The sequence below is a fragment of the Bos mutus genome, chromosome 4 (genome assembly GCF_027580195.1).
Source record: "Bos mutus isolate GX-2022 chromosome 4, NWIPB_WYAK_1.1, whole genome shotgun sequence".
Lineage (NCBI taxonomy): Eukaryota > Metazoa > Chordata > Mammalia > Artiodactyla > Bovidae > Bos > Bos mutus.
In genome coordinates this window covers 114584227-114597749 of record NC_091620.1, presented here as the reverse complement: position 1 = coordinate 114597749, position 13523 = coordinate 114584227, and the positions used below count along the sequence as shown (strand labels likewise).

The 13523-nt window shown below is 37.3% G+C and overlaps 1 pseudogene; it reads left to right on the top strand.

Moving 5' to 3' along the window:
* Positions 1 to 7053, top strand: part of LOC102285128 (ataxin-3-like) — a 189346-nt pseudogene extending 182293 nt beyond the window's left edge.
* The last annotated feature ends 6470 nt before the right edge of the window (positions 7054 to 13523 follow it).

Genomic DNA, 13523 nt, shown 5'->3' with positions numbered 1-13523 from the left:
ATGCAGAAGATGGAAGAGCACAGCTCCCAGAACAGAAAGAACTGGATGGAGTATCGAAATCCTCTATTCCAACATGGCTGTCGAAATACAGTCACTCAGCTTTATTGAAACATTAGTCAAATGAAAATAGGAAAACGAGGATGTGGATATTGCATAAAGCCATGAATAAAATTGAACATGTCTAAATAAAATTGAACATCTTCACTTACACGTTTGATGATTCTAATATCAGGTTTGCCTCTAATCTTTCCAACAATAAAAATGGAAAAAATAATTCACAATGACCATCAGTTAAAAGATAGGTAAATATATAAATAGATAAGTAGATAGACATAATTATGTACAATTAATGATGTACAGATATAAATGTAGTAAGCTACAACTTTTCTTAGTATAATGACTGAAAATTTTTCATCTCCTTGAGTATATAAAGATAATTGTGAAATACTATGAACAGTTTATTCACAATATGTGTACTATAAATCCAGCTGGTTTTTGCTGTGACCTTTAAGTTCAGCTGTGCTTTTATGCTAAAGCAGAATTCAGTGTTAAATGTTGTATAACACATACATTTCATGAAGACATTTCACTTTTATAATTCTGATTGATTTTATAATTCTTAAATTATTTTTCTTAATTTGTCAGTAAAAGGTCTATTGAACTACCACTATTCCACATTTTATAACAGAAGATAAAGCTTAGCATCATTTTCTCCTGGAAGTTTGGTCTTTCACAGATAGAGAACTAAAAGGAAAGTCAAGATGGAAATTGGATGTGAAATAATGTCCCAGATTTGTTCAACAGTATCTAGCCATCTAGCTATCATCTCTGTATCTATATCCATCCATCATTATATCTATATCTGTTTATACATGTGGCTTAGTGGGGTTGGGAAGATCCCCTGAAGAAGGAAATGGCAACCCACTTCAGCATTCTTGCCAGGAGAATTCCATGGACAGAGGAGACTGGTGGTTGCAAGTCCATGGAGTTGCAAATAATCGGACATGACTGAACAACTAACATATAAGAAAAGTGAAAAGAAAGTGAAAGTCGCTCAGTCGTGTCCGACTCTTTGCAACCCCATGGACTATACAGCCCATGGAATTCTCCAGGACAGAATACTGGAATGGGTTGTCCTGCCCTCCTCCAGGGGATCTTCCCAACCCAGGGATCAAACCCAGGTCTCCCACATTGCAGGCAAATTCTTTACCAGCTTAGCCACAAGGGAAGCACACATAAGGAAACATACATATATATACATTATAAATATAATTATACTTATAATTTATATATAAATATGTGTATATTTATATTATTTATAATATTTATATATTATAATTATATATATTATACACACATATAATATAATACACACACATATGTATATTATATACACACACACACATATATATGCTGCTACTGCTGCTAAGTCACTTCAGTCATGTCCGACTCTGTGTGACCCCATAGAAGGCAGCCCACGAGGTTTCCCTGTCCCTGGGATCCTCCAGACAAGAACACTGGAGTGGGTTGCCATTTCCGTCTCCAATGCAGTAAAGCGAAAAGAGAAAGTGAAGTCACTTGGTCGTGCCCAACTCTTAGTGACCCCATGGACTGCAGCCTACCAGGCTCCTCCATCCATGGATTTTCCAGGCAAGAGTACTGGGTAGGGTGCCATTGCCTTCTCCAATATATATATATATAATATCCATCTATATAAAACTTTGAATTGACATTGGTGTCCCTGACTTCAACCAACATCACAAGATTGTAAACAGTGACTAATCAGGTATTTGACAGTCCAGTTCAGATAATTTCCCAAACTGCAGACAAAGAAGGTTCAGATAGCAGATTGTCTCATTATATCCCAGAACATGTCAAGAAGACCACACACAGGATTGTGTGACCTATAGCAGGAGGGACATTGACTCACTGAACTGGATCCAGAGGAGAGCTTTTTTGCAATGGGAAATAGCCTTGTAACTGAGTCCTATGTGGCACTGTCAAAGGAACTTGAATATATAGCTTGTAGAAGAGAAGAGTTAAAGAACAGAAGAGAGTGTTTTCAAGTTTTGAAAATTATTTTATGTACTGGAATTTAGAATTTATACATAGTAAATTTGCTGAGTTGAAGTTAATTTATGGATTAAAGGGAGACAATTGAAGAAGGTGAATTTTGAACAAATAAAGCCCCATTGTCCCAAAAATAGAAATGCCATGAGAGAAAACTACTTCCTAACAAGTCTTCAACTAGATGCATAAGATTTGGATGATATTTCCATATTCACATCAAATTTCTGATGTTAAAGTAAGATACTCAGTCACTCAGTCATGTCCGACTCTGCAACCCCATGGACAGTATCCTACCAGGCTCCTCCATCCATGAGATTTCCCAGGCAAGAATACTGGCATGGGTTGCTATTTCCTTCTCCGGGGGATCTTCCTGACCCAGAGATCAAACCCATGTCTCCTGCATTGGCAGGCAAATTCTTTATCAGAGAGCCACCGGGAAGCCCATTAATTATTTTCAGAAAAGAAAATACAAGAAAAATTAAAAAATAAACCTGATACATAGCAAAGGAGCTAAAAATATCAATTTACAAAAAAAAAAAAAAATTGACCTGACACATAGTGGAGAAGCTAAGAATATTAATTTACTTCCTTCCTTTTCATTCCAAGTTATAGAGTTTGTATCAAGATCCACTGAGACAAAGACTTGAAAGCACATAGTAAGATACACAACAATATCTCTTACACATAAGACTCAGTGGATTTATGAGAAGACCAGTAAGCAACTGAATCTTGAAATATAGTCCCATCCATGTCCCTGTAAGTCTATTTCCTCATTGCAAAACAGAGGAAATGTCTTCATTTATCTCATAGGGCTGTTGTAAAATAAAAAGATTAAAATGAACTTTGATAAAGTAATATTAAAATCCTATGTGATGATAAAACCAGTAGCCTATTATTATAGTCATAACACTGTAAGTAAAGTGTGCAGCTGAAATGAGGCCTAGGGTAAAAATATTCTTTTCTTGAATAGCTTTCCTATTTTAACTAATGGAAAATTTTCTTTGGATAAATGTATGTCCCATGATCAAATTTCAGATCTGAGTATCTGGGGAAGCTGTCACATCAAGTCATGTTCATGCCCCTCACATTTAATTCTTAGGTCACAGACCTACAGTGTTGTCCCAAATTTTATCACTAACAGGGTTCTTGGAAAATGGCAAATAATCTTTCTTCATAGTTTAATTAGCCTTCACAGTCTAAAAACCAAAATTCTTACTTATCAGTGCCTACCCAATCAGAGCACTGCTTTTAAAATCTTATAATGCTTCATCTATTTCATAGAGTAGGATCATTGCAAGGACTCACAAGGCTTCATAGGGTGAGCTCATGTAAAGTTTAAGTAAAGATAAAGAATACAGACAAAAATTACCCAGTCAGGCATTGGGTACCTAAGAGAATTATAAACATCCTCCTCACTCCTGGGTCCTTTCTCAGATGCACAGAATTTACCTTGCATTAATCAACCTACTATTCCTGGCACTTTCCTAGTATTAGCATTTAAAAGATCACATTCTAGGAAAATCTTGAGTACAGATACCTGGAGTGGTTGGTCACCAAAATCAAGCTTCAACTTCAGAATAGGAAAAAAAAATGTGCATGAAGAAACTTGCCTTCAGGAAGCCCCAGGCAAAAGTTCCCAGTGAGATCTATATATCCCACTGGTCCTGCAGCAAATTCAGGCTGAATAACCTGGTGTACACAGATATAAACCCCCAATCAATACATTTCTGAAAAATGTAGAGACACTAACCTTGAGTGCCTCCAGGGAAATTTCAAACTCTAAGCAGCACATTATAATTCACCAGCTAGCACATCTCATTCTTATCCTGGACAAGTGTCAGTACCAGACTTTCAGGCCTACCAGGAAAAAAGCAGAGAGTTGCCCCAGTTAAGCTATAAGATTATCCCATCTTTTGCATTATTAAACTCAGAATTTAAGAACTTTAGAGTTGTAGAGCAATTTTTAGAGTAATCAGCCCATGCAAAGTGGGAAGACTCTGAGCTCACCCCTTCCCAGTGAACACCAAAACTAGAACATATAGAAGAACAGCCACCTCTGAGAAGGAGCTGAAGACCAGCAGAACAGATTTTCTACAACTAAGAATATAAATAAAAGGCCATGGGGATGGGGAGGAGGGGCAGAGATGTGGTGCAATAGAAGCCATACCTCCAAAGCAGAGACTCACAATTGGGGGAATATTCTAAATGTGGAGGACCCTTGAAAAAGAAAGGGCCCAAGTCCCAATCAGGCTCCCCAGAAGAGGAGACAGGCGTCGGTAATATTTGACTTTGAAAACAATCAGAACTTACATCTGGAAAAGCGGCTGTGGGAAACCAAGACTCCTCTCTTAAAAGGCTCCCACAAAGAACTCGCTTCAAATCCCAGCACAAAGGCAAGAGCTTGAAAAACACCTGGATCATAGGAGGAGACTCACTGATTAATTTTAGGGTGGGTTCCATAGGGGCAGAATCTGATAGAAATTCCTCCAGGGATAGAAGTGCTCACAGGTACATTTTTTTAAATTCTCCTTCTACCTAGTTAGCTCAGTCTGATTGGCAACTTTTATGTCACTTTCCATCAACTTAACTAACACTGTGCACACCACACTGTCATTCCCTTGAGGACTAGCCCCACTCAATTCACCCACCCAATGGCTGGCATTTCCAAAGCACCTCTGACCCTCCACCAGCTGGGTGGAGGGTATTGCTTGCTCATGCCACCAATCCCCCCAGAAGCAGCTCACCTTCTGGGAGGCCAGATCCACACAGCAGCAAGCCCATAAAACTTATGGTTGAGCCTCACAGCCAATTGTACAGGAGCCAGCTTTGCTCTCCAGTGCAGCCACAATAGTCATGACATAATCAAGCCTCATGATAATCTAACAAATATACCTAATACATAGAAAGAAATACAGAGAGACAAAATAAAAAGGCAAACATCTTCCAAACAAACAAGACAGAACAATATAAAAACTCAAACAAAGAACTAAATGAAAAGGAGATAAGCAAAGTCATAGTCACAAAAATCTCACTGAACTTAATTAAGGAAAAAACATGAGGTTGGCATAAAAATGTAGTGATTTTGGAATCCACTCCATCTTAAACAGTCATCAAATTAAAATAGACTTATACATAGATTGTTAAACAAAAACCTCATGTGAGCTACAAAATGAAAATCCACAATAAATGTAACAAATAAAGAAAAAGAAATATAAATACAACACCAAGAAAGTCATCGTATCACCAAGGAAGAGAAGAAGAGAAGAAAGTAACAGAGAATAACAAAATTCAGAAAAAAAAAATAAAGTGAAAATAAGTCCATACACAGCAGTAATAGCTTTAAAGGTATGTGTGTTTAGTCACTCAGTCATGTCCACCTCTTTGGGCTACACAAATATTCTTGCAACAGGTTATTCAAGCAAAGGTGAATAGCCCACCAGGTTCCTCTGTCCGTGGGGATTCTCCAGTCAAGACTGCTGGAGTGGGTTGCCCTCCCCTCCTCCAGAGGATCTTCCCAATCCAGGTCCCCTACATTGCAAGCATATTCTTTACCATCTGAGCCACCAAGGAAGCCCAAGAATGCTGGAGTGGGTAGCCTATCCCTTCTCCAGGGGAACTTCCCAATTCAGGAATTGAACCGGATCTCCTGCATTGCAGGCAGATTTCTTTGCCAGTTGAACTACCTGGGAAGCCCATGAATTAAATGCTTTGATCAAAAGACATAACAAGACTGAATGGATTAAAAAAATAAAAACTATATATGCATTCTACAAATGACTCTGTTCAAAACTAAATACCCATGTAGATTGAAAGGGAAGAGATGGAAAGGAAATTTGGGGTAGGGATACTCAGTTCCAACAAAATAGACTTTACAACAAAGGCTGTAAAAAAATACAAAAAAAAGGATATTGCATAATGATAAAAGTAACACCCAAACAAGAGGTTATAACATTGTAAATAATTATGCACCAAACATAGGAGCTCCTAATACATAGAGCAAGTATTAACAAATATAAAGGAAGTAATTGAGAGTAATACAATAATAGCAGGGGAATTTAACATCCTACTTACATCAATGGTTAGATCATGGAAACAAAATCAACAAGGAACACTGGCTTTAAATGACACATAAAAGCAGACTGATTTAATCCATATACATAGGACATTTCATCTAAGAGCAGCAGAATACACATTCAGTACACATGAAGCATTCTGCAGGATGGATCAAATGCTAGGCCAAAAAACGCATCTTATAAATTTAAGATTGAAGTTATATCAAACATCTTTTCTGACCACAATCACATGAAATTAGACATCAATTACAAGAAAAAAACTGGAGACTAATAAAGATGCAGTCCATCTTTCACACACACAAAAAAAGGCTCACTTTGTGCTCAACTTTGCCTGAATAACCTATCGCAAGAAGAATACTTCAGGCCTGGGGAATTATCTTCGGTTGCACACCAGCTAGATGAGTAAGAGGCAATGAGAAATGGCAGAAGCAGAAGTGCTAGTGAAGATTATAACACATTTTTGCAGCAGCCTTCTGGAAATACGGACCACAGGGCTTTTTTCTCTATTCAAGTTATAAGCAATGCCTTGAAAGTTCAGGGCTTAGAACTAATCCTCTTTAGCAATCCAGAGTGTCAGAGGCTCTGGATCAATCCCCAAAATGAAAAATCACTTATATACAATTATAAAGAACACTGGTTTATAGTTAGAAAATTAGGAAACAGTGGTTCAACTTGAAGTCTCTCTTGACAGGTCCAGAATTAAGATCATTTTTCTTGCATTTTTCTTGCTCAGTTATAACAGGAAGGTGATTCTATATTTGTTGTTAAGGATGATCTGCCAGATAGTGACCAACTCCTACAGATGATCAGAGTCCAACAAATGTATCGACCAAAACTTACTGGAGAAGAATTAGCACGACTCAAAGAACAGAGAATACAGAAAACAGATCTAGAACATGTCTTAGAATAAATTATGGGTCAGTAATGAGAAATAGATTTAAGGGATTAGATCTGATAGATAGAGTGCCTGATAAACTATGGACGGAGGTTCGTGACATTGTACAGGAGACAGGGATCAAGACCATCCCCATGGAAAAGAAATGCAAAAAAAGCAAAATGGCTGTCTGGGGAGGCCTTACAAATAGCTGTGAAAAGAAGAGAAGCAAAAAGCAAAGGAGAAAAGGAAAGATATAAACATCTGAATGCAGAGTTCCAAAGAATAGCAAGAAGAGATAAGAAAGCCTTGCTCAGTGATCAATGCAAAGAAATAGAGGAAAACAACAGAATGGGAAAGACTAGAGATCTCTCCAAGAAAATTAGAGCTACCAAAGGAACATTTCATGCAAATATGGGCTGAATAAAGGACAGAAATGGTACGGACCTAACAGAAGCAGAAGATATTAAGAAAAGGTGGCAAGAATACAGAGAAGAACTGTACAAAAAAATCTTCATGACCAAGATAATCAGGATGATGTGATCACTCATTTAGAGCCAGACATCCTGGAAGGTGAAGCCAAGAGGGCCTTAGAAAGCATCACTATGAACAAAGCTACTGGAGGTGATGGAATTTCAGTTGAGCTATTTCAAATCCTGTAAGATGATGCTGTGAAAGTGCTGCACTCAATATGCCAGCAAATTTGGAAAACTCAGCAGTGGCCACAGGACTGGAAAAGGTCAGTTTTCATTCCAATCCCAAAGAAAGGCAATGCCAAAGAATGTTCAAACTATTGCACAATTGCACTCATCTCACATGCTGGTAAAGTAATGCTCAAAATTCTCCAAGCCAGGCTTCAGCAATACATGAACCATGAACTTCCAGATGTTCAAGCTGGTTTTAGAAAAGGCAGAGGAACCAGAGATCAAATTGCCAACATCCGATGGATCATGGAAAAAGCAAGAGTTTCAGAAAAACATCTATTTCTGCTTTATTGACTATGCCAAAGCCTTTGACTGTGTGGATCACAATAAACCGTGGACAATTCTTCAAGAGATGGGAATACCAGATCACCTGACCTGCCTCTTGAGAAACGTATATGCAGGTCAGGAAGCAACAGTTAGAACTGAACATGGAGCAACAGACTGATTCCAAATAGGAAAAGGAGTACGTCAAGGCTATATATTGTCACCCTGCTTATTTAACTTATATGCAGAGTACATCATGAGAAATGCTGGGCTGGAAGAAGCACAAGCTGGAATCGAGATTGTTGGGAGAAATATCAATAATCTCAGATGTGCAGATGACACCACCCTTATGGCAGAAAGTGAAGAGGAACTAAAAAGCCTCTTGATGAAAGTGAAAGAGGAGAGTGAAAAAGTTGGCTTAAAGCTTAAATTCAGAAAACGAAGATCATGGCATCTGGTCTCATCACTTCATGGGAAATAGATGGGGAAATAATGGAAACAGTGTCAGACTTTATTTTTCTGGGCTCCAAAATCACTGCAGATGGTGACTGCAGCCATGAAATTAAAAGACGCTTACTCCTGGGAAGGAAAATTATGACCAACCTAGATAGCATATTCAAAAACAGAGACATTACTTTGACAACAAAGGTCCATCTAGTCAAGGCTACGGTTTTTCCTGTGGTCATGTATGGATGTGAGAGTTGGACTGTGAAGAAAGCTGAGCCCCAAAGAATTGATGCTTTTGAACTGTGGTGTTGGAGAAGACTCTTGAGAGTCTCTTGGACTGCAAGGAGATCCAACCAGTCCTTTCTAAAGGAGATCAGACCTGGGTGTTCTTTGGAAGGAATGATGCTAAAGCTGAAACTCCAGTACTTTGGCCACCTCATGTGAAGAGTTGACTCATTGGAAAAGACTCTGATGCTGGGAGGGATTGGGGGCAGAAGGAGAAGGGGACTACAGAGGATGAGATGGCTGGATGGCATCACCAACTCATTGGGACATGAGTTTGTTGAACTCCGGGAGTTGGTGATGGACAAGGTGGCCTGGCTTGCTGCAATTCATGGGGTCTCAAAGAGTCAGACATGACTAAGTGACTGAACTGAACTGAACTGAATGTTAGACAAAGATGAGCAGATTTGCAAAAGGCTCTGGCACTAAGTCTCCAGGAAATTGATGTGGAAGTTGAAAAAAACAGATCTCTGCAGGGCTATTCAGCAAAGTATGCAAGGTATTTCCAGTAATACATGGCAAGGTATTTCACAGACATCAGTTTCACATCTTACTTTAGAAGAGCTATGGAAGAGATGAGAAGCCTACTTTGAAAAGTAGCAGCAGCAGCAAGATCCACCAGGACAGCTTACACATCTATGTGAAAAACTGAGCACAAGTTCAGGAGCACTTATCAGTGATCTAGGTGATTCTATGAATGAAGAAGAAATGCTTCAGGCAGCTTTAATGATGTCTTTAGAGACTGTTAGAAGTAATCTCAAAACAGAAAGGAAAAATATCTTTCCCAAATCATTTAGATATTCAGTCTTTCCAATATTGTCCTATGTGATTACAGCATAGGGTGCATTTTGATAATGTGTCAAGGAGAAAATTTTTCAACAGAGGAAATAAGACTTAAGTGGTTTGCAAACAAAAAGATGAGAGGGTGAAAAATACATCAGTTATAGATAATGATCCTCCAAACACTAGTCAAAGAGGCATTAAACAATTAAATTTAAAATAATTTTCTAACTGTTCTTTTGTTTGTTTGTTTGTTTTTTGAATGTGCAATATCTAACTCTTCAAAAATTAGGGCATTTTTCTTGGATCTCTTTGCAGACCAACTAATTATAACTAGCTCTGGCCACAGAATTTCCCCACATTTTGTCTTCTTTTCCTCCCTTCCACATAAGGATTTGGCTTACATTTATCCTCTAATACTTGCTCTTATTTCTCTGTAACCAAATTAACCTTGTAGGACAGTGCCTTGCCTCTGTGTTGATAATAGCCATGGTTCCAGAAGGATACATTTTTCCCCCTCTGACTGTGTATCATGCACTTGCATGCTTTCTCATGTTATTTTCTCTGATTGCCGTTTCTCTGTTACTTGGTTTTCATCATTTTCTACAACTCTTTTGAAAGATGGTAATGTTTCTTGAGTTTTTAAGCCCTTTAAGAAGGGATCATTATTTCATGATTCTGGTGCATTTCTAAACTCTGAAATCAGCTCTGCCCAAGTATTTGAAAATAAATGAGAGTTTTGTTCATGTGTGAAAAAAAAAAAGAAAACTGGGGAGGGGAATTACAAATATGGGGAAGATAAACAACATAATATTAAACAACCAATGAGTCACTGAAGAAATAAAAAATGATATCAATAAATAACTGAAGGCAAATGAAAACAGAAGCACAACATTCTAAAATCTGTGTGAGCCAGCAAAACCAATTTTAGGAGGAAAGAGTACAGGAATACAAGCATACTTCAGAAAACAAATAAACAAAATTTTTCAGATAAATAGTCTAAACTTATACCTAAAGGAATTAGAAATATAAGAACAAATAAAGCTCAAAATTAGTAGAAGGAAATAAATAACAAAGATAAGAGTGGAAATAAATGAAATAGAAGCTGAAATTACAGTAGAAAAATTCAATGAAATGAAGAGCTGGTTGCTTGAAAGAGATACATAACTGGTAAAGCTTTAGCCACATGCTTAAAAAAAAAAAAAAAAAAAACACAGAGAAAAAGCCTTAAATAAGTGAAATCAAAAATGAAAGAAGAGCAATTGTAACTGAGAAAACAGAAATATAAAGGATACTAAGAAGATACTATGAATAATTGCATACCAACAAATTAAACAATCTAGAAGAAATGGATAAATTCCTAGAAAGGTACAATATTTCAAGAATGAATCAGGAAGAAATAGATAATATGAACAGGATAAAATACACTAGTAGTGAAATTGAATCAATAATCTAAAAAGTCCCAACAAATAAAAGCACAGAACCAAATAGCTTCATAGGTGAATTCTACCACATGTTTACAAAAAAATCTTATGAAAATATCTATCCTTCTCAAGCTACTTCAAAAATTAAGAGAAGTAAGTAAGGCCTACAAATTCATACTCAAGCCAATATTATCCTGATTACAAAATTATAGAAAGATACTTAAAAAAAAAAAAAAGGAAATTGCAGTCCAATAACCCAGATGAATATAGACGCAAAAAATTCTCAACAAAATATTCAGTTCAGTTCAGTTCAGTCTCTCAGTCGTGTCTGACTCTCTGCCACCCCATGAATCACAGCACACCAGGCCTCCCTGTCCATCACCATCTCCTGGAGTTCACTCAAACTCACTTCCATCGAGTCAGTAATGCCATCCAGCCATCTCATCCTCTTCGTCCCCTTCTCCTCATGCCCCCAATCCCTCCCAGCATCAGAGTCTTTTCCAAAGAGTCAACTCTTCACATGAGGTGGCCAAAGTACTGGAGTTTCAGCTTTAGCATCATTCCTTCCAAAGAACACCCAAGACTGATCTCCTTTAGAATGGACTGGTTGGATCTCCTTGCAGTCCAAGAGACTCTCAAGAGTCTTCTCCAACACCACAGTTCAAAAGCATCAATTCTTTGGGGCTCAGCTTTCTTCACAGTCCAACTCTCACATCCATACATGACCACAGGAAAAACCATAGCCTTGACTAGATGGACCTTTGTTGTCAAAGTAATGTCTCTGCTTTTGAATATGCTATCTAGGTTGGTCATAACTTTCCTTCCCAGGAGTAAGTGTCTTTTAATTTCAAGGCTACAGTCACCATCTGCAGTGATTTTGGAGCCTCAAAAAAGTCTGACACTATTTCCACTGTTTCCCCATCTATTTCCCATGAAGTCATGGGACCAGATGCCATGATCTTAGTTTTCTGAATGTTGAGCTTTAAGCCAACTTTTTCACTCTCCTCTTTCACTTTCATCAAGAGGCTTTTGAGTTCCTCTTCACTTTCTGCCATAAGGGTGGTGTCATCTGCATATATAAAGTTATTGATATTTCTCTCAGCAATCTTGATTCCAGCTTGTGCTTCTTCCAGCCCAGCGTTTCTCATGATGTACTCTGCATATAAGTTAAATAAGCAGGGTGACAATATACAGCCTTAATGTATTCCTTTTCCTATTTGGAACCAGTCTGTTGTTCCATGTCCAGTTCTAACTGTTGTTCCTGACCTGTGTATAGGTTTGTCAAGAGGCACGTCAGGTGGTCTGGTATTCCCATCTCTTGAAGAATTGTCCGCAGTTTATTGTGACCCACACAGTCAAAGGCTTTGGCATAGTCAATAAAGCAGAAATAGATGTTTTTCTGGAACTCTCTTGCTTTTTCCATGATCCAGCAGATGTTGACAATTTGATCTCTGGTTCCTCTGCCTTTTCTAAATCCTGCTTGAACATCTGGAAGTTCCCAGTTCACATATTGCTGAAGCCTGGCTTGGAGAATTTTGAGCATTACTTTACTAGCATGTGAGATGAGTGCAATTGTGCTATAGTTTGAGCATTCTTTGGCATTGCCTTTCTTTGGGTTGGAATGAAAACTGACCTTTTCCAGTCCTGTGGCCATTTCTGAATTTTCCAAATTTTGTGGTATATTGAGTGCAGCACTTTCAGAGATCATCTTTCAGGATTTGAAGTGGCTCAACTGGATATTAGGAAACTAAATTTAACAATATAGTAAAAAGACCCATAATCAAATTGAATTTATTACAGAAATAAAAGGATTGTTTAATATTTGCAAATCAGTCCACATAATATACCAATGGAGGATAAAATCATATGATCATCTTAACAGATGCAAAAAAAAAAAATATCTAACGAAATTCAACCTCCATTTACAATAAAAACACTCAATGAGGTGGATAAAGAAGAAACAAAATGAATATCATAAAAGCCTCAATATAACAAAAACCAAATATGCCAAATTCTCAACTAACATCATATTAAATGGTATGAAGTTGAAAGCTTTTCTCTAAGATCAAAGACAAGACAAGGATGCCTTTTATTTTTGCCACTTTTATTCACCATTGTATTGAAGTTCTCTTCATGGCAATTAGACAAAAAATTAAAAAAATAAAATAGGACATTCAAATTAGTAATTAAGATCGAAAATTGGCACAGTGCAGACACAAAAGCGATACATAGAAAACACTAGTAGCTTCACCAAAAATTAACATAGGTAATAAATCAATGCAGTAAAGTTGCAGAATATACATTTAGTGTACACAAAAATATGTTGCATATCTATACACTAATAATAAACTACCAGAAAGAAATTTTAAGAAACACAGTTCAATTATTCAAGAAGAAAAAAAAAAAAAACGTACTCTGAAAACTAAGACACTAATGAAAGAAATTTAAGATGACACAAATAGAAAGATATACCACACTCATGGATTAGAAGAGTAAATATTGTTAAAGTATCCACACCACTCAAAGCAATATATGGACTCAGTGTAATTCTGGAACAAACAATTGCAATATTTGTATAGAGCCCGAGTAGCCAAAGTAATCTTAA